The sequence below is a fragment of the Apium graveolens genome, chromosome 11 (assembly GCF_009905375.1).
Source record: "Apium graveolens cultivar Ventura chromosome 11, ASM990537v1, whole genome shotgun sequence".
NCBI lineage: Eukaryota > Viridiplantae > Streptophyta > Magnoliopsida > Apiales > Apiaceae > Apium > Apium graveolens.
Genome location: NC_133657.1, coordinates 34,956,722 through 34,962,258, shown reverse-complemented (window position 1 = coordinate 34,962,258; position 5,537 = coordinate 34,956,722).

Sequence of the window (5,537 nt, the reverse complement as noted above, 5' to 3'; positions counted from 1 at the left end):
AATGCCCAGCAAGTATCATAAATGGTTTCCAGATATCAGATCAGGAAACTCCTGGAAACGATGGTTGAATGATTTTAAAAATGTTTTTACATATTTAACTAGTTGAGCGAACAAAACATTGGCCCTCATTGGCCTTTAATCATAAATCACATTTTTCCGTAAAAGGATAGTAATTGTTTCAATATTTCATCCTTTTGAATTAAATCTTGGTGTAAGTTTGTAATTATGAACTATTAGGAAAGGAATGTCATTAATGGCGATCACCAATAAATTAGACTGGACACTAGAAACCAACATATGCACTATAACCTGCTGATCAGTCAGGAAATAGTGCGGATCTATACCTAACTACATAGACCCAACCAACATATGGGGAACCCAGGCAACTATGGCCTAAAAGGATCCGGTCCATCCCTGACCCATAGGATCCAGCTTATCACTGGTCCTAATAGTAAACGTCCAGCCCGTAGAGTATTTTGATATTAAATCATTTCGATTTCAAAACATCCCAAATTAGGGTTCGCAAATAATCCGAACGAATGGGTATTTGCTCAAGAGAGCAATCGAACTCTAGGAACAATAATGAAAAGAACTAGCATAATAAGAGTAATTGCAGTGAGATATAAAACAGTTAACTATTCTGAACATAGAATATGAGCGAATAAATATTTGCAGTATTTAAGGAGAAATGTTAGGAATACTTGCCTCAATTGATAATCCTCCGATCTTTAACTAGCTGCCATATCACTCAGTCCTGTCGCATCTGTATTACCCTTGACGGGCTACTTGACCTTTCTTATCATTTACCCTCTTAGGTTTATCTTTATTCTGAATCCACTCGTTTCAGTACTACACGAATCAGGCTTTAATTCTACAATATCTATCTGGCTTTGAACGTCTCGCACTATGTGCATCTATCACAAATAATACTATTCAATGAACTGACAATATATAATTGACTAGTCTATACACTTATCCCTATCGTCTACCCGCCCGATAATAATATATAAGAATCACATCTCATTCAGATAACGTTTAAAAGACATGCTGACTCATTATTCACATAATACGTACACATAGGGCAGGTAATTATATTATTCTCATAACACATAACCACGTAATTCATGTAGCACATAAGTTGAATCGACAAAAGATAGGTCTTAATACGTTTAGAATTGAAATGGATCAAAAAGAATATTTTATCGATCAATAACCGACTCAGAATGCTTCATAAAACAAACACCATTTGGATACAAAGAATTTAGGTCTCGAAAATATTTTTAATAGAACTAGAATATTTTTCTGAGTCTAGAGGCGTTCGTTTCGTATTAAACTGACGAACGGTTGATTTATTATGAATTTTTGAACATTTTTCGGAATTAAAACGGTCTCCGAATCATTTAATAATTAAATATTAGGCTTCGAACACCCGAATTTGACTTCAAAATAATTTTATAATAATTATCGAGCCTTTAAAATAATTTAAATTAACATTTTAAAGCTTGATACTATTTTTCAGAATTTTTTAAAATTAATTTTAAATTATTATATCCAATTAAATAATCAATTAATTAATAAATAATTAAATTAATTAATCAATTATTATTTAAATTAATTGACTAATTAAATAATTAATTTTCAACTCAAATTAAATAATTAAATAATAAACATTTATTTCAAAATTAAAAATAATTTTTCAGAATTAAATATAGATTTTTAGAAATTAAAAATGAATTTTTATTAATAGAACATAATTTTAAAATAATTTTTAAAATAAAAAACATCAGAAACAGAATTCAAGTTTTGCAATTGAGGTTTACAGGATCGAATTCGGGTTTTGATAAAAAATAAACGGGTCGGGTCTGGGCTGTTAAGAACGACCCGCCGGTGTTCGTCACAACCCAGAACCCGGCGAGGTTCCGGCCACCTAATTCGAGTTTGTTTAACTCGATTTTGATCAATTAACTGCTCAAACACGTTCCCTGTGACTACAGCATCAAAAGCCCCTTGCACTCCGCGATCGACGGTCCCCGTACCTCCTTCTCCGGCCAGATCCGCCATTGTCGCCGGCGGGAGTTCGAAAAATCCGGTCACTACCTTACAGGCTTCCAACAGAGAAACTAGATACATAAATCAACTTAAAACTTCAGGATCTACACTCCTGTAACCTCAAAATCCGCCCAGAATCAACCAAATTAAAAATCCCAACTCAGATTTAGAACATTCAAACCCTAATTTTATTAATTCGAAGATCAAACTTAAATTTAACCATATTATTGAATTCTAAATTTAACATATAATATACCAAATTGACCGGGAAGAAATAATCTACATGATTATGCCATCAAATCATATCAAAAATATCAAGAACAAAAATTCATATTTTAATACATAAATAATTCAAATTTAAATAATTAAATCAGAAAAATACCTTGATTTCTGGGCAAAAACAGATGCTGGATTAAGGTAGAGTTTTTCGAGAGCTTCATTTTGATATATTACACGCTTGAATCGGAGTTCGGTAACACCTTCATTTGTGCATTTGATTCTCGGGAACATATCATGTTAAGGGTTTTTCTCTGTAATTACTATATTTTTACTGATTATAAATGAATAAACGAATAAAATGAAGTAGGAAATATACTATTTATATTTACGGAATATTGGTTCGTTCTGGATCGTTTTCGATCGTTAAATTAGTTGCTTAGCCGCTAAGTAACTACAAAATGATCCAAAAATAGATTACTTAGCCGCTAAGTAACTATAAAAATGATATAATTTAATACCAGAATTGGATAATTATCAAAACCGAGATTTTCATAAAACACCATATACGAAAATAATGTAAAAAATATCCCGTCTCTCGAGAATACGGGTTCTGTTGATTTATCGAAATGGTTATCGTATCGAAAATTTTGCGTCGGGCCACGCACGAGTCAAACCGTAATCCGGATTGAAAAAGTCAAAATACGGAAAATGTCCGGAATTACCGGATTAGATTAGGAAGGAGTTTTTGGAAGAGTTTCGGGTTGTAAAAACGTAAAAACGGTTGAAGTCTGACGATTCCCGGCTTTATAAAATAATTTTGTAATTATTCATAAAATAATTAATAAATTCATAAATCATTATAAAATCATATAACACTCCAAAAATTACCAGAAAAATACCTTAATTGTTTATATTTTATTCTGGACATATTAAAGTTAACAGACTGAAATTTTATTATATACAAACATCCAAATATTATTATCAGTCATCAGATAATTCACCAAAAATTCATATAATATTCACATAATAATCATATATTGATACAAAAAATTACACGATATTTCCCGGATGTTACACTATCTATCATATGTATGCCATTTACTTTATAATTTAAAGCAGACGTAATCAATCTAGGAAGAAATATTTCCTTACCTCTTGATACTAATGGCAATGTTAGCCTGGTGCTCAATTCCTCCGAGATGTAGTGTTCTACATTGATCTGTTTATTGTGAGACATTGAGTAGACCAGCTTCTGTACAACACTTAAAATGTTGTCAAACCCTGACTTTCTCCAGGTGAAGGGCCTTATTACTGAATCAAAAAGAAAAGACCATTCCCTCCTCAGGTTCTTTTTGTTCATGTTTGCCAGATTAATCTTTTCAGAATAATTGATGAAGTCCATGAATTCATAAAGCTCATCCTGAGTTGGATCTCCACCAGCTTGTCAGTAGGTATGCCCAAAGCCATGTCGACATCCTTCTCAGAGATCTCCACCTGTTGGCCCTTGATTTTACAATTTATCACAATTTATGCAGCCTGATTGTCATGCACCACTATTCTTGTCATTGTTGTAGTCCATAAGTCCCTTAACACATCCAAGTAGAATATAGGATTAACAGTAAGAGCCCCCACAAAGTATGTTTCAGACAGGAACTTCACAAAGCTTTTGAAAGCTTTAGGAGCTCGATTTGCATCCATAAATGCAAGAAAGTTTGTTTCTTTTGGGATAAAGGGTACAATATTGTTTGATGTCATTGAGTAGGGTATGAAGTTTAGTGGGTAAGAAAATTTGAAGAGAAAGAGTTCGAAATGAGAGAGAAATCGATTTAGATTTGAAAATCACTTAGAGTTCGCGAAGGCGTAAGGATATGTATGTCGAGATGTCTGTGTATTTATAGTAAAAGGTAACTGACTTTTCGAGAACTAAAAATGGACGTTTGGGATTTGCTTACCGAGAAGTCATTTTAGAAGAAAAAAATACATATCGATATGTCATTTTCCCGACTCTTATCAAGAACTAGAAAATGACTTGTCGAGATGTCTAATGAATACCCAGTTTGTCCTAAAAGGACTGAATTATTTCTAATTTTTATTTGAATAAATCAAAATAAAATCAGAATGATTTTGTCAAAAGTATTTTACCAAAATAATTTATTATATTAAATTATCTCAGTTCTGAGTTATTTATAACTCTAACAAAATACTTGTAGAGAACTTTGTGAGTTAATACTTATAGAGAACTCTACAATGACATATCGATAAGTCATAATAAAGCTGTTAGGAATATGTTATGAACTTGATGATAAGTTTAACAAAACACCTTAGTAGATTTAACCTAGTGATTTTTTAGCTCTCGACGAATGTTCTGTAATAGTCCCGACTGATGCTCTTTATAATCCCGACGGATGACCTCTGAACATCCATCGAGAGTGTAGCTTATGTAACAATAAGTATTGTAGCACATATCTACAAACAACAATATATTAGTTGAGTAGATTCTGTAGGATTCTATAAGTCATGTTGACTATTAGTTTGATATACATAATAGGGTGACTAATTGTAAATATAAGATGTCTTGTAATTCTGTATAAGTGAAATAGAGTCAAGTGGCATAAAAGGCTCTCGACGGATGGTCTACAAAGACTCCCGATGGATGATCAATAAAGGCTCCCGACGGATGACCATCAAAGTCTGACGAATGATCTAATTCAAAATAGCAGTTGACAGTGACAACACAGTCTCATGCGTCGGGTGTTTGCAAAAGGAATGTGGCAGCCTAATTGCAGGATTTAGAGAACAAGAAGCATTACCATTTCCATGCAAAAGTTAAGATATTCAAAGATGCTGGAAAATGTAATGAAGCAGCATGAAAGAAGACTAGAGACAATTTTGTTTTACTTGTTTATCTTTTTATCATGTATCTTGGTGATATATAAACCAAGTGTAGCAAGCAGAAAAAATAACTGAGATAGATAGAATTTTTCAAGAGAGATACAAAAAGTTGTATCTGTTAAGAATCTCTCAATAATTCTGTAAGTTTACTTGTAAGCAGCTGTGTGCTATTCAAGCATCACAGAGTTCTCATTTATATATATATATATATCTGGTGGATAACTTCAAATCCACCAGAAGGTTTTAAAGCCTTGTGTTTTATTGCTTTGTGTTTTGATTTCTATTTTCTTTTTATTCTACACTTCTTGAAAAATCAAACACAGTTATATATTAAGTAAGAACATTCTTAAAATCAGAAAAAGAAGCCAGAATTACAT